This window comes from Pongo abelii, chromosome 13, assembly GCF_028885655.2.
Source record: "Pongo abelii isolate AG06213 chromosome 13, NHGRI_mPonAbe1-v2.0_pri, whole genome shotgun sequence".
Classification (NCBI taxonomy): Eukaryota; Metazoa; Chordata; class Mammalia; order Primates; family Hominidae; genus Pongo; species Pongo abelii.
The window spans coordinates 41,622,410-41,648,746 of record NC_071998.2 but is presented as its reverse complement, the minus strand read 5'-3'; the positions used below and the strand labels follow the sequence as shown (position 1 = coordinate 41,648,746).

At 36.9% G+C, this 26,337-nt stretch overlaps 1 protein-coding gene across 24 annotated transcripts in view; it reads right to left on the bottom strand.

The window, feature by feature from the left end:
* BNC2 (basonuclin zinc finger protein 2) overlaps nucleotides 1-26,337 on the bottom strand; it is a 449,492-nt gene that overhangs the window by 103,763 nt on the left and 319,392 nt on the right. The gene's annotated exons all lie outside the window — the stretch shown is intronic.

Genomic DNA, 26,337 nt, shown 5'->3' with positions numbered 1-26,337 from the left:
CCAATATCGGACTTACTTTCAACCACAGTCCTTTATATAATTTTTTTTTTTACTAAAGGCATGTATTCCTTTTTAGAACACCTTTTAACTTTAAAAATGTATTTGATACAGCACAATCAAGAGTCTATCCTTGAACTTATGACTAAATACTTTTTGTTTCTTAATATATTTTATCATTCTATCTCCTAGATACTGTATATAAGTTCCTACAGACATAACCTGTCCTTATCCTTATAAAAGTAAACTAAAATGCTTCATCCTGGGTTTTTGTTCTTGTTCTCCCTAAAATGCTGAGTTTCTTACTCTTTTTGGTCTTTTCAGATCGCTGTTGTGTTTAGTTATATATAAAGGAACACATACATACACACGTATGTATGTATATGTGGCATATATGTACATCTGTGTGGCAAAGAATATGGTATTTTTCTGGGTATTAAAAATGTGATCATTTGCTAATTCCTTACACCCAGTGAGATAAGGATAACAAAGATCGTTTACAAGGTAAATTCCTTTCCAAATGAAAACCAAACCAACATAATACCTAACTCATTTACCTCCTTAGAGGATTTATTTTTAAAAACATAATGTGTGTCCACCAATGCTGGGATTACTTCCCAACATAGTTTAATGCCTTTTTTTTTTTTTTTTTGCCTTGTGATTCACCTTACTCTCAGCCATTTCCTGAGCCATGTCTGAAGAAATCCTCTACTGCCAAGACATATCCTCAGACAAAGAAATGTCCATTAGTCACTCACTAAAAGGGTAAAAAGCAATTGAAATGTTTTCCTATCTGAACCCGTGGTGCCAGCACAGTATACAGTAGACAATATATGCCATAATTTATTGCCTGAACTCCCCATTGATATGACCATGATATGTCAATGGAAAGTGAGTTCATAAAAAATAAATTCTCATTCTCTTAACATAAATTTATTGAGATTCTATGACACTCCCAGAACGTGGATATAGCAAACAACACTATGTATCATCCATCAAAAAACTTACAATCCAGTAGGAGAAAAAGACAAGTAAACAAGCAGTTATTGTAGAGCATAATAAGAAATAAACGAAAACTGCCATATGGGCATTTTAGTTGGTACAGTCAATGCCAAATAGAGAGAGCAGTAGCAGTTTCCTGAAAAAGTGATGGCTAGGTTGAGACCTAAATGCAGATAGGAATTAATCTGGAGAAGTGTTGGAAGCAACACACTTCAGGAACAGAGAGAGGAAGCAAGAGAGCACATGTCCAAACAGAGGAATGACACACTGCTAAAGGACAAGGACTGGGGGGCAGTTCACATCTTCTGCATGATAGCTACTGGCCTCTCATTCTTAAGCTTCAGAAACAGGCAGAATGACATACCTGACAGATTCACTAACCTGATCGAACACATCAACCCTTAGTTTGCAAACATCAGAGGATGATGATGATGCCAAGATAATTAGGTGCAAAGAGATAATTAGCATCAAAGAGACAGGAATGTTTATTTGCTGTTGGTCATCTTCACCACCCATCTTATCTCCCCCAGACCCCCATCTACCCCTGTGGCACTGTTTTGCAGTCTAAATGGGAGTCTTATCATCTATTGTTCAAAACATAATGCCACCTTTCTCAAACTGTACGAGGTGTTCAGCTGCCTGCTTGTGAAGCCCACCAACACAACTTCCTCCAAGTATATGGCTGCTGGGGTGACTGAGGAGCTGAAAGAAACTGCATAAGCTTCAATAGCAGGCCAGAGCACCACTTTTCTGTGAACGACAACTGATAGGTCAAATCACTAGGGAGCGGCTAAAGAGTTATTAATGGTGACAGGTACACTACCTGGGAGACAGGTTGAGAGGCAAAAAAGATTATTTATAAGCGAATAGTTAACAGCTGTACCTACTGCTAAGTATTACATGGATGCCACAAACTGTAGAATTCAAATCCTGAGTTATTCAAGCACGAACAACTGCCTGTCACCCAAATGCAACGCATCACTACAAATTAAGGTGGGAGACACGAGATGCTGCAACGCTGCCTCACCCAGGAAGGCAATGTCATCCTGGAGCTCAGGTAAGAGGTGGAAAAAGGACGAGATAACCATGAGGTAAATTATGGTTCTTAACAATAATGATGAATTTGCAAGAACAGCTTTATAATTTTTCCTGAGGGCTTTAACAACAGAACAGATGCCAAATGCGTCTTGTATTATCAACAGTAAAATGGACTTGGGAGTGAGGAAAGATTGAAGAGCTGTGGGGTTAGAATGACAAAATGAGAAGAAAAATCATGACAAAGAAATAATAGAGGTTTGGTCTTTACAACTTTGAATAATTATTACTTAAGATAATTGTTACTAACAAACTCCATTAATAATATATGACTATTTTCTAAAATGACAATAGTTCTTGAATATAACTTTTTCTCTTATTTTTTCTTGTCATCTCTTTAACAGCTCTTGTTTCATGGTGGGAAAACAATAGGTATGTCACAGAAATTTTCAGTTCCTAGAGAAACGAAAATATAAAAACTTGTTGAGGATATTTATTTTCATAGATTTTCAACTCAGTATATATTGAGCCTTCAGGCTTTTCAGAACACTGAGTTGAGAGGAACAACTTCCACTGTTGATTTTCTAAATGTTAATATATGAGATGGTTTCTATAGTTATCTACTTTGTTTACGGTCCAGAGTCATGATAGAGGAGCATAAATATTGCTATCAAAGTGGCAGATGTCATATTTACCCAAAATACAATAGTTTTAGAAGTACCTACTTAATGACCTGGCAATTCTACTTCTAAATATTTATTCTACAAAAACAAACATACGCAGTAATAAACACATATAAGGATTTTTCCTACAACAGTGTTTGAAAAGCCCAAACACTGAAAACAACCCAACTGTCTTTAAATAAGTGACTAAATAAATTATGGTATATCCACATAATGGGAAATCATATGGAGGTTCAAAAAATGGGTGAGATCTCTCTATACTAACATGGAAAGAGGCCTGTATTAGTTTCCTAGGGCTGCCACACCAAATGACTACCTCTGTAGTGGCTTAAAACAATGGAAACATACTCTCTCTCTCTGTTCCAGAGGCCAGAAGTTTGCAACTGAGGTGTGAGTAGGGCTGTGTTCCACTCAGAGGCTCTGGGAAATAATCTGTTGCATGCCTCTCTCCTAGCTCCCGGAGGCTCTGCCGCCGTCTTTACCTCACCTCCTCCTCTGCATATGTCTTCTCCTCTGTGTGTAATCTCCTAATTTCTTACAAGGATACACAGGATGGTAGTTAGGGCCTACCCACAGAGTCCAAGATTATCTCCTTATCTTAAAATCCTTGACTTAATCAAATCTGCAAAAACCCTTTTTTCCAAATAAGGTACCATTCACAGGCTCCAGGGATTTGACATGGATATTTTGAGTGGAAGTGGGTATTTTTTGGTCAACCACAAGATATATTTTTTAAACAGTAGGATACAAGAAAAATATACATAGAATGAATCCATTTACTAAAAATCATAATTAGTACCACAGATACATGATAATGATAACATATGGAGAACTGTTATCTCTACAAAAAGGGGCCATGGACAGTTTTCATTTTTGCGTTACACATTACTGCAATGTTTGAATTTTATATTAATTTTGTATTACTTTCATAATAAAAAACCAGTAACACATATTTAAAAGGAAGCTTTGATATATTTTGACATTTTCCCAAATTTTCTTACCTAATTCTGGTCCCTGTTGTGGAAAAAGCGTTTAGTCAAAACTGCATAATAGAAGATGATTACTAGTTGTTCTAGTGGAATACAATTTTATAAATAATAAAAATATTAAGTCATAATTTTTGAGTATGCTATTCATTAAATAGACTGCTGTAGTTTCTAAGGATGAAAAGTTTCATCCTTAATCCAACCTTCTATGAATACCTGACAACTGTTCCACTAAATAAATCCCCAAACTGAAATCTATGACCTCTCATTCAAAACTGAGATTTTAATTTTTTATTTATTTATGAGATGGAGTCTCACTCTGTTGTCCAGGCTGGACAGCAGTAGCATGATCACGGCTCACCACAACCTCTGCCTCCCAGGCTCAACCGGTTCTTCTGCCTCAGCTTCTAAGTAGCTGGGATTACAGGTGCGGACCACCATGCCCAGCTAATTTTTGTATTTTTAGTAGAGATGGGGTTTCACTTTCATCATGTTGGCCAGTCTGGTCTTGAACTGCCGACTTCAGGTGGTCTGCCCATTTCGGCCTCCCAAAGTGCATGAGCCACCACACCTGGCCAAAAAAGTGAAGTGGTTTTTTTTGTTTGTTTGTTTAGTTTTTTTAAAAAAGCCTTTCTAAGGTTGACTATGCACAGGCATGAACTACTGAAGTGGCATTACTGTTCACCCTGCCCTTTACGAAATTCCTCTCTTTGCAGATTTTCTCCCTGAATATAGCTTCATCTTCAAGTTTTATTATACCTGCAAAATTTAGTTAACAACAACTTCACCTTACGAACTTCTGGAACAAAAGTTCCAGAAATCACTGTACATTTCTCCACTCCACATTTCACCCACTTCATGAGAATTGCTAAGCACTATGAAAGCCAATTGGGGTTCCCTGGATTCTCTCTCTCATAAAAAAATTGACAAGGCTTTTCTCTGTCTAGGAGAGAGGGCAATGATCAAGATCCACTTTTATGGAAAACATGATATTATGCTGAGAAATCTGTCAAGAGCAGGAAAAGCACTTCATAGAGGGGGAATGTAAACCATAATGCTGAGAGAAATATCTGCATTAACCTTTTGCATTTGTTCACAAAAGTTTATGAAATGCCCACTATGTGAAAGATTGCACCACAAACCATGGTGTATGCTGTAAGCTGTGTGGGCAGAACTTCTGGTGTCTGAGAATCTGACAAGAAGAGAAATGAGTTCACTAACGGCAGACTGTTGCTCTGACGCACGGCCAGCCAGCAAGCCGAGGCACGAGGAGATGCAGGAGAAGAGCATGAGCTGGACAGGTGTCATGCACAAGCAGCTCTGCAGCAGGGCTCACGGTGCCTGATAATTATGGATATTGTCAGATCTGCCAAGAGACATATTTAGCAATGAGCCGGGAGGGGGCAGGAGGAGGTAGGCATATTACGAAACTTGCCACCCACCTCCCATTGGCACTATCAGTTTCCAAGGCTCTATTAAAGATAATCAAGGATGCCTAGCCTCCCCTGAGATCAAGAGGAGATGGTGATTATGAAAATAATAACAGTTTTAAAAATTACTTAAATGTTCTAAGGGAGACTTTATTTCTGGCAGTGTTAAACACTCGCAAGTAAGAAGGTAGAAAACAAAAACAAACTAGAAGACCACAGTAGCCTCAGTCTGAAAGGCCACTCCAGGGCTACTTAAACCAAACACTCTCTGTGAGTTCAGTGGTTAGGCTTTTCCCTCCTCTGGGTGGCATTCCAAAGGCTTCTCCTTCACATGTGCAAAAACAAGAAAGCAGCAACAAGATGCTACAGCAGATTTCTGTTTGAGATGACGTTTCTGAGGGAATAGGAAAAAAAAAAAAAAAAAGAAAAAACACCAAGCGAGAGAGGGAGAAGTTTTTCTTTCATTTAATTTTTTTTTAAACAAAAACCTCCTAGAGACACTAGTCTGTGAAGCCAAGTTTGTTAACGTACAAGTATAATTTACTTTTATATAAACATAACTTCACAGAGCTATCAGTAGGTTCTATTTTCAGTAAAAACAAACAAACAAAAAGAAGCTGCAAAATAATTATAAAACATATGGTGCAAACCCCGGCTGTGTTTATTTTATGACAGTTAACATTATTTACAGTGTGATCTGGTCAGAATTAATACTCAAAGGGTTATACACAAAATATGTCAAATTTTTCTTCTTAATCATGCACACCATTAGTTTTGTCAACCCATCTAAATGAATCTATCTAGAGATCTCCTGTATTCCCCAAAGAAATCAATTATATTTTTTAACATATTATTTTATTCAAAATGCTTGATTAACACCACCGATAAGCTGCCAATAGTAATATAGGAAGGAGCTCACCCCCTTCTTAAATGGGGAAGTTTGACAAAATGCACTTAAAATTCTGCCATTTGTTGCATGAGATTCTTTAACTACACGCTGTTCATTTCATTATCTCAGTTGCTAATGCATATTAAATTTTTAAAGATTTAAGTTCATTTTTTTTTTTGGTAACAACACACCTACTACTTTCTGTTAACACATAAATTATCAATATATCCTGTTGAGTAAAACTATTTAAGCAGCTTATCCTTGATACTGGAGTGGCATTAGGAAGCACTGACTATAGGATCTGTTTATTGTTCAAGTGGGAGATATACAATAGCCAAGAGACATACAGGAAAAGAAAAATAAGAATAATTTTGTAACAAAAATCTTTATTTTTGTAATCTTTGTAATGAAAATATTTATTTTCCCTGTCCTTTTATTAAAAGACTCTGGTATTTTGCTATCATTCAAGGCCTTATATTAATATAAATACCAAAATTTATGGGACCAGGTGGTGTTTAGTAATGTGAGCTGAAACAGAAAATGGCTGCTTTTCCTCCCTGGGCACACAGACACAAGACATCCTCTCCCTACAATAGACACTGACCACAACCTATCTTCCTATTCACCAGAAATGGTTTTGTGCAGTAGTGTGCTAGGGCTGGCTCATGCCAGCCTATGAGAGCTGATTGCTAAACATTCAGAAATTTTGGGAGTTGGTGGTTCAAACACAGACGACATTAAAAATTAAATTTTAGAAACATGCAATGAAAAAAATTAAAAACAATGATAATAGATACTCAAAATTCATCACTTCTAATTATTTGACATTTTACTATTACCTATGTTCTTATAATTATTTGACTACATTTTACTATTATCTGTGCTCTGAAGATTATTTGCTTCTACTTACGTCTGGTGTGGTGGAAATACCGTATAATAATGTGTGACTAAGTATCTCTTCCCAACTCCATGTTCAGTGACTCATGTTGATAGGCTGAAATCAGCCATCATGGGATATTTTCACCAGAGAAATCAGCAAACACTTGCAAATCAGGGTTGGTTGGTTGGTTGGTTTGTTTTCATTTAGAAAGCTATTGTAAAGCTACCAACACACCGCTAGCAATGTGTAAATAATAAATGACTGTCTAGTTTCAAAACTTAAGACTTTATTTGTAAATATACACTCATTTAAACTTTATAATCCCATCTGTACCCTTGTGGGAAAAAGAAGAGAAAGAGATAATTTTGCTATGACAGAAAAATTAACTATAAATTTTATTTGGATCACTTATTTTTATGAAGTCTTGTAAAACACAACATGGAGCATGATTTCCGGATATGAAAAACATTAGATATGACAAATGAAATATATGGTTTGTGTCTTGGACAGGAAATACCCTGCATGCCTCTGGAAACAAACACAAAGATTAAGTATCAGGCACACAGGTTTTTAATGCCTAGATTATTCTGTTTTTATAATAAATTAGTAAATGAGATTCTAGCCATTACAAATCTGTGTGTTGTTGAAAACTGTCATTTGATCTATGATAAAAATACAAATAAGGAATAAAGCATAAAAGAGAAATAATTCTGAATCAAAGCTAATAAAAATAAGATAGCTTATAGATATTAAAATGTAAGAAAAATTTAGGGATAAGTTACTTTTGGTTAAACATGTAGCAGTATCTGTTAAGATGAAAATGAGGATGAATCAAATATTCATAATTTTAAAACTAAATCTAGGTAGGAAGAAAAATCTGCCTATTTGTATTTCATGGTACATCCACAAACTCATTACTTCAATCTGTCGTTTATAAACTTAAAACAAACATTACATTTTTCAACATTACTGCTATTTGTAAATCACATATAAAAAGGAAGCACAATGTAACTAAATAGCAAATGCCAACAAGGAGATAATTAGGCAGGAAAAATATTTCTGAGTTAAAATGTATGTTTTTATAGGTCTTCCTATAGCAGCAGGCAAAATTTTATAGAAGTGAATTTTATTAGAGAGAAACATAATCTAAAAATCAACTTTTAAGACAATCATTCTTAGTAGTAATACCGCAGATTTCAACGTAACTACAACAAATGTCTGACTCCTAAAATTCGTTTTTAAAAACATCCACGTCTACCTAACCCTGGTAGACTTTGTGACCATCAACTAAACCAATAATGGTGTAAGTGCTTTTTAAAATAGTCCTATCCTGAATGAATTACTACTGTTATGATTTAAAGAGAAATATTACTCAATGCAAAGAACTCTAGATGTGATATTAGAAGATGCAATTTTGAGGATTACTAGTTTTGGCACTGTTACGCTTTCTTACCATTATCAATTATGTTTTTCTTCCTTGATCTAACATTGTGGAAGTCTCCCTGTTTTAGTTTTACAGTAAATAAGACTGCCCGTGAAGGAGAGAATCACACAATAGTAATGCAGGAATTGACATCTAACTGTGCAACCTAATTCTGATTTGTACCATGGTTGCAAAATCACATCACAAAGAATCATGAGAAAATCATTTCTAAAAATCTGTGTCTCTCTTCCTCCTTCATTACCCTTTCCCTTAATCCGTCTCTCTAAACTGACATAATATAAAATTGAAATACATTGTCATTTATCATACTTAACAGTTTATGTACCCTGATCTTAATTTAAATTATAAATTGCATGTTTGTCTTCTGGAAACAAATAATGCACTAAGTTGCTTTCTCCCCAAGTATCTCTCTTTATCTTCTTTTGTAGGTAGGTATACTCTTTAACAAAAAAATGATTCTCCATCCATCTATAAGAAGTACAGAGAAACCAGGATCAAACTAGTTTTCTATTTACTTAGCAGGAAGATGGCTTTTGTATATTTTCATAAATAACCTAGATATGATTTCTTTAAAAAACATTCACAGTTTGGAGGAGTTTAACCTAGATGACAAAGTAAATAGCAGAAAAAATCAAAACTTTTATACTTTCGCTCTGAAACATAACTAAATAGCAAACCATTCAAAAATCCTAATCTTTTCGTTAAACATGTAGCAGTATCTGTTAAGATGAAAGTGTGGATGAATCAAATATTCATATTCTTAAAATTAAATCTAGGTGGAAAGAAAAATCTGCCTATTTTTTCTGTAGATCTCTAGATAATAAAATGATTTCCAAATTTTTAACTTTTGTCACAATTGACATTTCTACATATAAAAATAATCTTCATCACCTATAAAACTAAGTTTCCAAAAATCCTAGGTAGCTGCTCAGTTCAGAGAAATGAAACTAGGAAATCCAAACTTTTGGGTTTATTGTTTATGGCAACGTTGCCCATATGTTTTTAAAAGATGAGAGAAAACACTTAGTGTCATTTACACATCTTTGCAAGGCTGATGGTAAAGAAAGCACTGGCGTAATTTTTAAGCAATAGTTTCAAAAAAGGAATTTCATATATTCCATCTCTTTCACATTAATACTTCTGGACAGAGGAACAGAAATTGTTTAGCAAGTTGCATGAATGTCCTATGTTCACTATAAACATAGTTAGGTCTACAACCTTACCAGTTTCCTAGATTCCCATATACCCAACCTTGAAGCCTGGAATCAACCTATGAGCACCTTTTTTTCTCCCTCATCTAGTGCATCTAGTCAGCAAGTGGTTTTATCTAACCCTGCTGTTTATCCTCCCTGCCATTACTCTTAAATGCCAGCCTTATTTCTGCTTGAACTACAGTGACTGCTTACAAGCCAGACATCCTGGCTCAGGACTCCTTAATTCCACATAGATACCACTACCAAATGAAGCTTCCTAAGACACTAAATCAGGTGAGTAAAGATTATAGTACTGGTCCCCAAATTGCTCATGTCTTTGGTATCCATGTCCTGGAGTAGTCATCTGCCACTCCAGCTCTGGGCTTTGTAATGTGACTGGCTTTGGCTGATGGCATGCTAGCAAATATGAAGCAAGTAGACACTTTAGAAGTGCCTGCACACTTGGACTTGCCCTCTTCTGCTCCCCTTAAGAACCCTACAACTATCTGCACGTGAACAAGCCCAAGTTAACCTGCTGAAGGATGCATGATAAATTGCCCAGTTATCTCCATTGCCCCAACCAACAGCCAGTAACAACCTAATAGCCAGATATGTAAATGCGCCATCCTAGACCAACCAACCCCAGGTCAATATGCCAGTTCACTGCAGATATGCCCAGCTGACCCACAGACTTGTGAAAAATAATAAAATGCTGGGAATTTAAACCACTATTAATATACTAATATATGCTTTACTCACTTTAAAAAAATCAGTTTTTAGTGAAATGAAACTCTTTAAACTAATAATAAATGCCCTTGGTGCTCTGGTTCTTGTATACCTTTCTACACCTCATCCAAATCTTTTATAGACCATTCTATATTTCAGAATGGACTTTGTTAAAGGCATGCAACATTGTGGAAAAATTAAAAATGCTAACTAAATTTAATAAAAGTGGTCTAAAATACCCTATGTGGTCTTTCTTGTTGTGAAGTTCAGCAAAATTCTTTTCTGTAGAAGGTCTCAAAAGTCAATCACTAATAAGCTGAGGTATGTGAGTTTTTATTCTATCTAAATGTATTTCTAGCCTCACAATTTAAGACTCACAAAAACACAGCCTTTTGTTTTTATTTTTTTCCCTTTCTTTTCATAAACATAAATTGGACAGCCTGTTTGACATGGAGAAAAAAAATTCCCCTTCTCCTTCAGTCTTGTATTTAAGCCCTGTCTACAATAACTGTAACATTAAATAAAGCTTTGTATATATATCCCATAAATATTTCATAGAATTCTAACTCAAGCTAATACTGTACTTTAAATGAAAAGAGAAAATATAATAATCTTTCAGATGAATCTTCATATTTTTGCTCTTTCTTCCAAAGATATATTTTGGAAGGAAATCAGAGAAAATTTTGGGAACATTATCTAAGCCAAATTTTAGTTTCTGTCCTAAACCAAATTTCTATAAACAAAAGCAGTTTTTATTACCTGTTTGTTTTACTCATGAACTGTATGCTCCTCAAGGTTAGTTCAGCTATATACAGGCAATTCCTTCCATTTAGTATATTACTTTTATCAAAACTAAATATTTAAGATGTTACTAACATATTAGCATCTATAAATCTCACTACTATCCTGCTCATAAACCCTATAAAGTGAAAATTATATGGCATATTGTAGAGGTCATCCTAAGCAGAAAAACATTCCTGAAACATGTCTAGAAGCTCCAGATTTAACATAATTATTTAGGTTTTTCAACTACCCTGGATAGAAGATGTCTATACCATTCATACATTTATTCTGCAGGAAAATATGCTTTAATTTTCTGAATGTCATTTCAAAGCGAATACACCTCTTGAGGACTATCTTTTGATGTACACTGTAAAAGTCTGATGTTATTAAATGCATGAGTACATACGGTTTCCTTGAATCGCACTCGAAACACTATAGTATTATTTGAAACATCTTTTAAAAGTATTCTTAAAAACCACATATTACTCTTTTAGAAATATTATTGCTGTAAAAAAAAGTGGACAACAAAAAAAGAACCACATATCCTCCCAAGCCCTCCTCAATAGTTATGTAATATTTACCAAGTGAAAATGATTACAAAATATATATATCAAAAATGAAAGAAAGAACACTGTAGAAAAATAATGCTTACCTTTTCCACCACAATGGTATTCAAATTCTACCATCTTGACTTTCTATTAATATAAAATAACACATGTACGAGAAGGTAGATTTATCTTTCATAAACCCAATGCAACAATTTTAACAAAAGCCAAACCTTGACTAAAATAAATGGCAACCAGACTCATAGCAAGGCATATTTGACCTGTGGCATAGGCAAATCTAAAAAGTTTGTGAAATTTAAACTATCAGACACTCCTTAGGTCTAGGAAACCACAACTTATGCTCAGGATGCTGTTTGGGCCTTCAAAGCAATATGCTCAAGTGAATAAATCATACATGAAAACCCTATACTATAGCATTCTTTTATAAAGTTCCTTTTTAAGAAGGGTTCTCCTTCTAAGGGTGTGCCCCTTTCAGGTCCCAGATACTTTTCCATATGGGAAATGTAATACAGTAAAGCTTCCTTCCATCTGGTGCCTTGAAAAACATTTATGAAGAAGTTTACCTCTTTGATAATTTTGGTACTCCAGACGTCTCTTTGTCAAAGTTATCCTAAAATATGAACCTTAGCAATCAAAATTTATATTAACAGCCTGGATTCAGGTGTAAGGTAGAACAGAGGAAAGAGAGGACAAAGCAGATGGTACTGCCTGAAGGTTCTTCTCACTGTCTTACTAATCGGACACTACTTTTCAGAAGAACCTACTGGCACTAGACTATCACCTTCTTAATTATATACATATATTACTTATCAGTCAAGCTATCAGATGAACTAAAATTCTACGTACTGAGTGAAGGAAACTAACAAAGGGAATACAGACTAATTCTAAATCTGGTACCCTATTTTAACAGGCACCACAACTTAATATACAACATCTACATTTTAATTGGCCCAATTACTCCCCAAGTGGCACTGGCAACAGCAATTCCACAGAGATCGTCTCGTTCTAAATGAGTGACTTCACAGGCAGTTTTTGTAAAATGATCCTGATGGGGCTAAAAATGATCATCTTTGATTTCTCACTAAAAGGAAATTTTAAAATAAGTTTTCATTAACTTGTTGAAACATTTTAAGGAATAGGAAGGAAATATATCTTTTGCTGCTTACCTTCTATAATCTAATAAATAAGTGGGTTTTCCATAATGGACAGCAAAATCTCAGTAACTGAAACTAATATAAATGTTTTTAATTCAAAAAGTGGGGGCCGGGTTGAAATTTACATTAGTCAGTCATTTAATTGCAGAGTTTGAATTAATATTATTAAAATACAACCAAGACAGCTGAAAAATGTTTAAAATTCCTTAAAGCACTGACTTTTCAAGTAAATTGGTAGTATGTCCAAAGAGTCTATTTACATATAATTCATGACTGCAATAATTATAGATCATACTTATGTTTTCATTAGAAAACATACCCAATGATCTCTCCTTTCCCTTAATTTAGCCTGAGTCACCAACTTCCACTAAACTGAAAGCTGTAACAGAGAGGTATGGTGTCTGTGTGTTTACCACTTGTAATATACCATGGTGTGTGTGTGTTTACCACTTGTAATATATCACTTCCACTAAACTGAAAGCTGTAACAGAGGGGCATGTTGTCTGTCTGTTTACTACTTGTAATATACCAGTTATCTCTTGAATAAATACATTTTCCTGAATCCTCAAAACAGGGGGAAAAAAACAAATAGAATATTTGTGGGGAAAAATAAATATGACTGGGCATGTTGGCTCACGTCTGTAACCCCAACACTTTGGCAGGCCAAGGTGGGCAGATGGCTTGAGGTCAGGAGTTTGAGACCAGCCTGGGCAATACAATAAAATCCCATTTCGACAAAAAATTAAAAAGTGAAAAAAATAGCCAGGTTGGTGGCACACACCTATAGTCACAGCTGCTTGGGAGGCTGAGGTGGGAGGATGACTTGAGCCAGGGAGGTGGAGGCTGTACTGAGCCAAGATCATGCCACTGCACTGGAGCCTGGACAACAGAGGGAGAGACGGATGGAGGGAGAGAGGCAGGGAGGGAGGGAGAGAGAGAGAGAAAGAGAGAGAGAAGGGAGGGAGGGAAGGAGGGAGGGAGAAAGGAAGGGAGTAAGGAAGGAAGGGGTAGGAAAAAGAGGGAAAGGGAAGGAAAGGGAAGGAGAGGAGAGGGGAGGGGAGGGGAGGGGAGAGGAGAGGAGAGGAGAGGAAAGGAAAGGAGAGGAGAGGAAAGGAAAGGAAAGGGAAAGGAAAATCTGTGACCTAATTAGAATTTTGAAAAGGAATGGAGGATCATATTTTAAAGACTACACACTAAATAAACAGAGTATATCAAATTATACATCTTAAATTAGCAGCAATGTGTAGCAAACTTCTATTCACCACCTGTAACTTTTCTAGATGCACCTCCCAAAGTTTTAACCAGATGTCTCAATTCATTTTTATTAAAAATTACTATGCATAGTAAAAAAAAGACAATTTTCTTTCTGTATCTGACCCCCGCAACCATTCAACTACTTAACGTGATTTTTTTTTTTTTTTTTTTTTTTTTTGGTAACTGCAAGACACAACCCAGGGTAACCAGAAGTTACTGTGAAATTCTCAAACTTGCAAAAGAAGCAAATATCTGCATATAAAAATTTTGTTTCAGGAGAATACTAGGGGGAATTTAGACTGGAGAAACATTTCCACTTGTGTATTGAAAAGAATAAAATCATTATTTAAACACTCTAAGCTTCAAACTTTCCATTAATCCAAACTGACCTACTTATTAACTCAAAATGCTAGTGTTTTCTCCTATCATATACGTCAATATGCATATTACAATGGTTGGGCACATGAGTATAGGGTCTCTATATCTAAAACTTTGATTTAAAGTTAACCAACTATTTCTCAAATCCTTAAAATAATTTTTGTGGATAATTTTTCAACAGCCTTATAAGGCATACAAGCATAACTGGCTACAAAAAAAATGTATATGTAAAGGGAGTTAATGGCCTTGCTTAATTAAAATGTAAAACTTCAGCATCTTAAATTCCATTTATGTGATTTTAAAGGAGGCTTCAGTAAGTCGCTCTTTTGACAAGAGCATTCAGATTGCAGAGAAGGCTACAAAGGCGCTAATGACATTTACCCCCCTAATAAGAGCTGTTCACACTTCATGGTTTTTCCTTGTTATTGCTCAGGACAGACACCAGCACCTCATTGAAAGATCAGTGCTGCAAGGGAAAAAGGCCCCCTGAGACGTCTCAGACCTGAGGAAAAGCACTAAATCAGGTGATGCTACAAAGATGACATGTTTGATTCTCCAGGGTTCTTACTCGCCCTATGGCCATGGATTTGAGGCAGTTAACACACAGCCAATCAAAACCCTCCCCTACTCCCAGAAGACAGGGCCATCCTCTTCTGCAGCAGGCATAGTAAAGGCTAGAGAGAAAAGAAATAAACTTCCTTCAGGTGCCCTAGGTCTGGCAGGATCCAAATGTCTTGTACTGCTCTCAGTTAATCTCCATCGATGTGTGGCTGAATGAATAACACACTGACCTTTTCACCTAAGAGACCACAATTTGAATCCAATGGAAAGTCACCAGAGAATCAATGGACAGAGGCACTCATATTTTAAAGCAATAAAGCACTGCAAGAAGGGAAAGGGGGAAAAAGTTTTTTACCGTGGTTTTGGCCACAGATTCAACCCGGTTTCCCTGGCTCAGCTATTATGAATTGGAACCCTGATTCAGAATTGAAAAGCTCCCAGAACTGCCTCTATGGATCTCAAAATCTGGCACAAGCCCATGGCTACTGCAAGACAGACATTCCCTCACATGTCAATACATGGAAAAGCAATCCCTGCTGGTGATGGAATGATGGCTGACTTAATGGAATATACTCAGCAGGAACTCTAATTCTGGCAGAGATGACAGCACAGAGACAAGTAGCTCTTAATTACTCTTTCCAGGGGAATTTAAGTGTATTTTGTTGTTGTTAATTCAAAATTTCTCAACGTGTGTGCACGCTTAAAAAGAGGCAAATGAATGCAGCAATTTAAGCTGCTTCCCTGGTTACCTAATTTTCTTATCAACACACCATAAAATAAACAGACTTCATATTAACAGATTCTCTAGAGACAAAACCTATGGGATACTCCATTGTCAGTTTCTCTGAAGAAGCCTGACCTACCATGACCATAAACCAATATTGTCACTGATCTGTGTTCCAAACATTCTCCTATTTATCCTACTAAGGAATCTGAAAAAAAATGCCTATTGTGCACAGAGCCTTCCTTCGAAATTGCATCTCAGAGAAGATGCAATATACGCCAGTCTTCAAATAACCACATTTACTCAACTGCTGTTTTTAAAATCAAGAAAGAAAAAAAATCCACAGCAGGAAAAGCACATTAAAATAAAAATAGAAAATACAGTAACCACATTACTCACACTAACTAGAAAGCTGCCTCTGACACTATTATTATGGCTCTAAGAGAGAAAATTACATGAGAACAAGGAAATCAGGTTAACACATTTCCTTACAGAGAGAACCTTTGGTTCTCAAAGTCTTTGAAAAATGCTTTTCTAGGGGCTAATAGGTAAGAAATACACAGAAAAATGACCATGAGTTCGAGCAGAAAATACATCCCAGCCAATGTTTCACTCTCTTATTTGGGGGGCCTCATATATTATGATCTACTGTAGCCATGCAAGTCCCCTATCTCAAGTCTACCTTGACTGAAAAAAAGAGAGAAAGAAAAGGGAGAGAAGAAGATGGGGGAGGGGACAGGGAGAGAGGAAAAGTAGACATAACAGATCACTCAGTTGCCACCAACAAATGAAAAAACTTCCTAGATACCAACAGGACCACAATGGTAGGTTTCTAAAACAATTGTTCATGACATCACTAGCTAGTTAGCTACGTCTTTAAAATCTAAGGCTATCAGCAACAAATGCCAAGTCTGTAAACAATCAGAATCACTAGTGACTTCCCTAAGAAAGAAGTAGTGATATGCAAACATCAGACAAATCAAGAAGAGCTTCAGATCATCAGGCCTAGATGTGGCCTAACCATGCATGGTCATTCATTCTCCTAGCAAATGTATTGGCCCACATTTTGTTTTCCAGTTCTGTCAGCATTACATATAGCTATCATGCAGAAATCAAATAAATGTATCTTTATTTGCATTTGTCCCATCTGTATGAGTTTAGCAAAAGCTTCCAGAAACCCACACAGATCCTTACCTCATTTTCTACTTTTCACAGCCCTTCATGATTTCATATACCAGCACTTGAAGTAAGTCACTCAAAAGAAACAGATAGTAGACTAGGACTCGTTATAGTCACAGAGGATTTCATTCCTGTACCAGTCCCCCTCATCTTCCACTGGGACCTTCTGTCAAATTGGGGGAAATATTAGAAAAGGACACGGTAGCTCAAATAAAACATATGGGCAACTGGAAGACTCATAAAGCTCCCGTTGCTCTAGAAACTTAAGGGTTAGGGTGGGGGGACTAGGAGATCATTCTACTTAAGGAATTAAATTTACTAAGCTCCACTATGAATTTAACATATTAATTCTCTTCATCCTGAAAGCTCCTTTAAGAAGGTACCATCAAGAAAATACGGCTCATGGAAATTTTGTGCTTTTTGTATGGCTCAAGAGTTAATTGGTGCTAGAATTAAGGTTTATACCCAAAGCTCAGAGCTTTCTACTTCAAATTCAACAAGAAGGATGTATGAGTGCTGCTCAGCAGATTATATGATTTAATCAGTGCCATCACAGACAATGTCCATTTCAAGTAAATCTGAACTGATTCTTATCAAATGGAGACTGGCCAGTGAGCTGTGGACTCATTTCTGCTCCTCCTGGGGGAATGCAAAAGCCTCTTCATGTCCCACAGGCGCAAATCCTATTCCGGCAGTTGCTGCATTCCATCCTGGAATTAGTAAGCCATATATTTTTATTTTGCAAGAGTAAAGGGAGGAATATTTTCATTTTAACTCTGAGCACAAAACATCAAGCTTTGTCCTTGGATCTAAGGTGTTTATTTTCATTGCCGTTCAAATAGTTAGAGCTTTGGCAAGGGATTCAAAATCCCTGTATTCCACTTCCAGCTTTGCCTCTGCCTGAGGCCTCCCCATCACGGTAACTTTAAAACCAAGGATAATAGTCTCTGAAACTATCTCTCTAATAGGGAGGTTAGGAGACTTGCCAGGACAGTGTTTGTAGAGTGGTCCAAGCACTTTAGAAAACAGACACTATAAATACAATACACTGCTCTGAATCATCTATTTTTTGTATATCCCTGCCAAAGACAGGAAGATCCTGACCAATCATACATGTGATCCTTCTTTCCTGAAAAAGATTCACATACTGGTGACATAATGCAATAACACCTTCCTTATGTCATGGTGTTGATAATCCAATCTTTACTTGGGGTCAAATAATCCCCCCTTTATGTCAATTTTCTGGGTCATCTGTATATTTTTGTAGTTTTATAAAATACAACTTTTCATCATTAGAGTGTTGGTTTTCTGAGAGCGCTCCTCTTGTATACTCAATATATACTAATAAATCAATTTTTTTTGCTATTTGAAGGATTACCTAAATTAATTTATATCTAGATTCATTGATTTTTCTGCTCCAGAAATTTCCTAAAAACCTGTGAGGTCAGATAATACCTATTTCAAAGGCTGTTTTAAATGTTTTATTTTATGCGATAAGGTGCAATCCTAGATATTCTAATCATTTAAACAAATATATCAAGTAATCATTCATTCTGTGCCAGAGCTTGGAAAGTATTGGAAGAGTTGATAAAATAGGGAAATATAAAGGTGATAAAAATGACAGTGTCATATACAGAATAAACCATTACTTGGCCGGGTGCAGTGGCTCATGCCTGTAATCCCAGCATTTTGGGAGGCCGAGGTGAGTGGTTCACTTGAGGTCAGGAGTTTGAGACCAGCCTGGCCAATGTTGGTAAAACCCCATCTCCACTAAAAATACAAAAATTAGCTGGGTGTGGTGGCAGACACCTGTAATCCCAGCTATTTAGGAGGCTGAGGCAGGAGAACCACCTGAATCCAGGAGGTGGGGGTGGCAGTGAGCCAAGATCATGCCACTGCACTCCAGCCTGGGAGACAGAGCAAGACTCCACCTCAAAAAAAAAAAGAATAAACCATTACTTTAAAAAATGCACACATGAAAATACACACCTTCACAATGCAGTAATGGTTAATATTAATAAGAGTACTATGGGCTAGTTATTGCACTACATACTTTTAAAATATCCTTTGATTTAACCTTTATAGATGAAGAAACTGATGTTCAAGTATGTTCTCTCTGCTGGTTAACAGAGCTACCAAAAAGTGAAACCAAGATTCACAACCAAGTCTGTCCAACTCTAAAGTACAAAGTCTTTGTTACTGCATACTCCTGCCTCTTATTTATATCCAAGTACGTTCATATGTACATACAGATATACGTGTGTATGTGTATGTATTATTTATTGATAATTAAATAGTAGCTGCTCTTTTTCTCTACTGGTTAGAAAGGGATTCTTCTCTAAGACGCGCAGTGAAATCCAGGATTTAAGGCTACTTTATAGAAACAAAGTTCTAAAATCATCAGGTTGGCAGTAGTCTGTAATAGTCTATATCATCATCTTTTTCACTATCATATTAATAGTTAGTATTGCCTGGATACTTAGCAAGTGGCACTACTAAATGCTTTATGTGAATCCATTCTACTTTATCTTCACATCAAAGCCATGAGTACTATTATTATCCCTGTTTTACAAGTGAGTGAACTGAGGTGAATAAAGACACGGGCCTAATTTTTTCACGCGCCTGGTAAGAACTGAAGCCAGGATGCAAGCCCATGAATCTGCCTTCACGACATGACTCTGCTGCATTAAGCTTTTCTGGTCCAACTCTATAAAAAGAAGGCATAATTATAGCTATTCCACCACACATGAGTGGAGCACAGGCCTGTACTCATTTTCCCTGAGAGTGCCTGCCAAGCCCATACATCCCGGCTCCTCCTCTCAGTCACATGGCCTCATTTACAAATAAGTTCTGGTCAGTGATGGGAGAAGAAGCACCCTACTATACTTCTGAGCCACATCCATGAAAATATCCCACAGAGAACCTTCACCTTCTCTCAGGGTTGCCACCTGGATGAGGAATCTATGATCCCAAAAAATCGTAGAGCCATAAAACAGCAATAGCCCTAACTTACCTCTTGTCAAATCACTTATGGAAGGAAAGCATTCACCACTAGACTAGGCTTGCAGAGAAAAGAGAAACTTCTGCTGTGTTATGCCACTAGTAGTATTTCAGGATGTACTTACTAAAACAACTGCAATTTATCTTATTGATACTAATGCCTAAAATGCATTCCCTATTTTTTTAAGCATTTGGCATCTGTAGAGAAACATGTTTAGCAACTGATATTTCTCTGTTATAATTAGTCAGAGTTAACTTTACACATAGATATAAGTGAAAAAATGCCAATTTATTGAGAAGGAGTTCACAACATACATTTCATCTATATTATTTCATCTTTTTAGCCACTCAAAGGTAGAGACATGAAGGTTATCTTAATTTTAGGGAGGTATGGGGAGTTATCTTAATTGTGAAGATTAAGAAACTATGACTAAGAATGGCAAAGTTTTCCAGATTTAACCCAATCTTGTCTCAATATCCAGAGCCCTTTTGCCATCCAACTTGAAATGCTTTTATAAACCCAGGAAAGACTACTTCATCTCTCTTCCAATCCCTGCACATGGTATAGCTGAAATCTTACTAACTAGGTAGAAAACCTTTGTTTTTATGCTCAACTACAAAAGGTATGTATCCCTGGAAAGGCCAAGTCAAAGACCGGAATTTACAATAAAGCGTTAAGGATAAATACCAGATCTGGTTTTAGTCACAGAAATGAGAGCGAATAGAAGTAAAGATAACGAAATGGAGTATCAGGAAATAGGCAAGAAAAGGAACACAAAAGAGGAACCCATTTCACCCAATTTTACCTAAGGTCAGACATGTGGTGTGCCACTGAATATAAGAGATCTTAAGTTAGTCTGTCAGTTCCAGACTCTCAGGCCTCCTCTCTTCCCCCAAATCATGCCACTCTGCATCTACAGACTCTCACATGTTACATTCTGGAAAGACAGGCTGGTAGCCTTAAAAACAAAAAATAAACATCCGAATATTACCCATAGAGTCAAAGACCTGAATTCAAATCAAACTTCAAAATATCCTCCTTCCAATATTTAATATACCCTTTTATGTATAAGCCTGGGTGCTGGTGCTGGGAAGCGAGTTACAGTGATGAATAAGAGACATGTGTTATCTTCAGGAAGCTTACAGTGTATCAACTGTGCCAATTAACACTTCTGTGATCAGGGGAAAGTCACTTATTTGAGCCTCAACTATACCAAATGTTAATTCGTTGGCAACATCTATAAGAGGATGGTGTAAGAGGAGGAAAAGAGGTAACTTACATGAACTTGCTCCGCAAAGAGCTGTTTAAATACAAGTGTTTGCTTAAGATTGATGTTTTCTACCACATGGATACCACAAAACACTTACCCTACACAGACCACTAGCTAGAAGGCATGGGAGCCTTTAGTTTTCTTCTTATTGCCCTCAACAGCCCAGCTGCTGCTATAGCAGTCAGTCCTTACGAAGCCTGGAGAAAAAACTAAGGGCCTTTTGACAAACTGAAGTTACTGGCTATTCCATGAGTTCCATGGTGAAACATCAAGCTATACCAAGCTAAACAGGTTTCCTTAGCCATTCACTTAACAAATACTTATTGAGCGCTCTGCATTTGTGTTGTTCCCTAGTGAGGAGGCCAGAAAAATAAACATTTTAACAGTTGACTTAATTGACTGATTTTAAATTGTGATAGGAGTTTGAAGGAAACAAAGTCCTAAGATATAGCTACACTAGAAAAGACCTACATTGGCTAAGATGGTCCTCTGTAAGCAAGTGAGACTTTGGCTGATGCCTAAAAGAGAAGAAATTACCCACGCAGAGACACAAGTAAGGTATTCCAGGCAGAAGAAACCTTACATGCAAATAGTTCATGTGGGAGAAGAGCTGAGTGTGTTCAGGAACTAAGTATTTCAAATGAGCTTGAAGGGAAGAGGTTATGAAGTGGGAAGGGTTGGAGAAAGCTACTTCCCTACTCTCACAGGCTCGTACCCTAGACCTCCTCAGAGCCTGTGTTATACTAATGAGTATCATGAAGCTTAAGAGAAGGATCCAGTATGTAGTTACTCCCAAATCTAAAGCTGGACCTCTAAAAGACGGATGGCCCCATTTGTCTTTGAGAAACACTCTTCTAATGTACCAATTGTGCTGGTAAGATACAGGAGAGTTGAGAGGGGCATCAATACCACTCTTCTTATAAGGCTGTTGACATCTCAGCTAAATATTCAGAGTGTCTCAACTGCTTCTCTGAATTCTGGCAGGACCCACCTGCAAATGAGGAGATTTCCACAGACAGGCTGGTGGACGAGCCCAGGCAAGTCAGTTATACGTTCAAACTGAAAGAGACTATGAAAACTTGATTTTTAAATGACTAAATTCAACAATGATAATCACCTGTATTCTTATTTCCTAGGTCAAGGACAGAGGGGAAAATGGGGAAAGGACAAAAGAGGGGGCCACTGCTTCCATTCATGGTCAATAAATGTATCACGAGATACAGACCTGAACTAAGAATTCTTCTTCTTCTTCTTTTTTTTTTCTTTTGAGATGGAGTCTCACTGCAATGCCCAGGCTGGAGTGCAATGGTACAATCTTGGCTCACTGCAACCTCTGCTTCCCAGGTTCAAGCAATTCTCCCACCTCAGCTTCCCAAGTAGCTGGGTTAACAGGCACATGCCACCATACCCGGCTAATTTTTGTATTTTAGTAGAGACAGGGTTTCACCATATGAGCCAGGCTGGTCTCAAACTCCTGACCTCAAGTGATCTGCCCGCCTTGGCCTCCAAAAGTGCTGGGATTACAGGCGTGAGCTACCATGCCTGGCCAGAATTATTCTTTAGTAGTAGAAAAAACATCATATTCTCCTTTGTATTTAGATTTTAGCATCTAATTGCATATTCCCATTTTTGTTGTTTTCTGGAAAATGCTTAAAAGCTAACTTTCTGTACTTTCTGAATAAATACTTTAATAAGTACACAGGAGAATACTGGGTTCTTAATATATTACCTGACTTCTTAAGTAGTTGTAGTCCAAGTTATGTTATGCATTTTATACCCAACTGGCTAGCTTGTGAATTATATAGACACTCACATAGGTGAAAATTAATTTTATAAAAAAAGTACAGGATCCTTGACCGATGTGCCAGCCTTTTAAATTTATCTGTAGCATCACTGTCATCTCCCTTTTTCTAATAATAATCTCTTCATAAACCACATAGTTTTGAAAGTTCTGCTCCCCCCTTCCCCCTACATCCAAAAATTCAAAATCAGATCAGACAACTGTCATTCTTCCACATTTAAAGGTATCTCAGAAGGCAGGAGTAGCTGTGTACACATAAAGGATGCAGGCTTTGTCACACAGAGAGTTAAATTAATACCCTGGCTTGACTAGTTCAACTTACCGTACATCTTCATTTGCCCAGGAACACAATCTATAGCCAACTGCTAACCAAGTCAATATGTGGTAAGACTAACAGCCACCCTAACCTGCCTTGATAATTATTCTCCTTTAACTGACATAATATTCAATATACTGTTGTTGAGAGCAATAATGCTAAAATTGATGCCTTGAGGGCTACAAGACAATTGAGTTTTAGCCAGATAAAATGACTTGTACACTAATAGAGCATTATGGGGTTCCACAGCCTTCAGATACACATTTTATAGCCTACTTTTACAAAAACGCCATATACAATTATATTCAAAGTAATTTGTGCACACCTTATCATTACCACATACAATGTTTAAAATATTGGCCAATTATCAAATAACATTACTTTAGAAGAAAGGGTTTACTTTTACAGACTCTCTCTTTTTTCTTAACAAAACAAGCATCTTCTCACTACATAAGTGGTAACAGTTTTGGTGTTCTGGGACCATTTGCTTTTTTTTCCAAACCGAGAACTGTTTTAACAAAGAACAAGTAGATTATAAATGCTGAATGACAAAAACCATCATTTAAATAAAATCTATATTACATCAATTCTACCAATAAAACAAGACAGAAACTAAACCTAGAACTCCTCTAATGTAAAAATCATCTATAGTTTTCTCAAAATGTCAATTTTAGACTGAATGGAGAAACATTATATTAAATTTGAGACTGTCAAAATCTATATTAAAATAATAATAATTAATTATAATTTAAGTATTACAATAAATGAAAATGCTCTCTATATGCAGTATTTCACCCTAAAATAAGAGATTTATAAATTTTAGTTCCTGGTTTTACTGAATTTTCCTCTCAAACTTAATTTCTCTTGCAATTTTGTATCTTTAAATCAAGCTTGTCCAACTCACAGCCCACGGGGCTGCATGGGGCCCATGAAGGCTCCGAATGTGACCCAACACAAATTTGTAAACTTTCTTAAAACATTATGAGACTTTTTTTTAAGGCTCATCAGCTATTGTTAGTGTTAGTATATTTTATGTGTGGCCCAAAACAATTCTTCTTCCAATGTGGCCCAGGAAGCCAAAAGATTTGACACCCCTGCTAAATACTGGGCCCTCACATACAAAGTACATTTATATTTACAGAGTACATTTACATTTTTTATACTTGCATTAGAGATATGTTCACAAGTTGGGGAAAAACTAACATCTAAATAATTATTTCAAGTAAAATAAAAAACAGGCACTGGCCAAGGCAGAACAATAGGACCGTAACACAGAAACATTATCAGGCTTTATGTTTACTGCTATCAAAGTGCTACCTGAGCTTGGTAAAATGGCAAACCAGCATAGCCCTGCACATACCTATTTGTTTGGACAGAAAGATACAATGTATATATGCTTGTGTCTCTGCGTAGGTATACAGGTGTAAATATGTTAGGCAACAAATACACATGAAACTGAAATACAATATTAATGACAGAAGTATAAGCAGCATAGTGGAGGTAATAGAGATGGTACCAGATTGGGGCAAAACACTTGTTGGTTTGGAATAAAGAAAGGACTGTTAGCCAAGCTAACAGTTCCATACAAACAACTGTAAGAGGTTTTTCTCTTTGTGTAGGGTAAAATCCACTCAAAACAGACATTAATAAGCATGCTGTAGAAATGACTGTAGAAAGATGTAGCACTGTATGCATCTTGGGGCCAGTATAAGCAGGGATTGTCAAACCAGTTCCTTATTTATTTTTCCTGGCCCCTTCCTCCTAGATCTTGTTCCCCATCATGCCCCCTGACCGTCCAAGACTTATCTTCCTACTTTAACCCACTGAAATGTCCCCATCCTGAGGCAAATGAGATAATGCTTGTAAACATTCTCTATAAACTGAAAACGTAATATATAATTGCTACTATTATCACCATCATCTTATCTTTTGAGGGCCAAATTTTCTGTGTCTTCCCAGTTGAGATTCTCACTAAATTAAGATGCCATTCTATTCTGAGAGCAGACAGGTTATTCCAACTCCCTTCCTTTCCCTACTTCTACTCACTATCCTTCCACTGCTCTCCTATCCCAGCTAACAGCTGGAGGTACCACACAGGAAAATGACAAGAAGCTGTGTGTACTGATGCCAGGTTAAAACGAGAGGTAGACTGAGGCTCCCCACTCCTCACATGCCAAGCTGGCAGCTAATGCCCTTCATGTAACACACAGTAGCTCAGGGAATAAACAGTGGAGATATGTCTAGCACTATACAAGGCTGGCACAGCCAAAACCAATTGTTTTTGAAGGGGTCATGGCTCCTGGTATTATCCTCATGGGAAATTTGAAAAATTGCTTCAGATTCTACTTCTCAAAGTGAGATCTCCTTCGGCGAGAGGGGTATTTCTTCATCATCCAGTGTAGCCTCTTTGGATCCTGGGGTCTCCCAAAATGCTGTTCTCAACATTGACCCCTCAAGGGTTATAGGAAGACAGATAGCCATAAACACATTTCAGAGGCAAAGTATACAATGCAAATGACACATGACACATTGCAAAAATGAGATGAAGAAAGAGAGGGATGGGAGATGGGGGCATGAAGGCTGTGGGCCTCCCAGAAAACTCTTAAAGCCCTTACCAGGTCAGAAGTGCCATTGATACAAAGGAGACACTCAAGGCTGGAAGAACAGGTTCTGCAAAGACCAAATCTAAAACCATGTCTGTGTGTTTCAGAATGTAGAAATCTGAAGGCTATCATGTGAGGGTTTACTGGTTATATAAGTTTATATGGATTATAGTTCTACCTTTGAGTTGGCTGAAAAAACAATAAATAGTAAAATGTGTACCTTTAGGTACAAAGACAACCAAGAAAAACACCGTACCTGCAAACTGAGTATGAGAAAAAGCCCTAATAAACCCAAGTGAAGGGTAATCTCAGATTTTCACACACCCATTACCCGCCTCAAAGAGCCCTCCTTTTTAATAGGGTTATAATAAGACTTGTTGGAGAAGCCAGAAAGCCCATGTTGTAGGGAAAGAGTTGAATTCAAAAAGGTGAAAACAAAGGTAACGCAAGTCAAGAGGCCAAGTTTTCCTTCTAACACACCC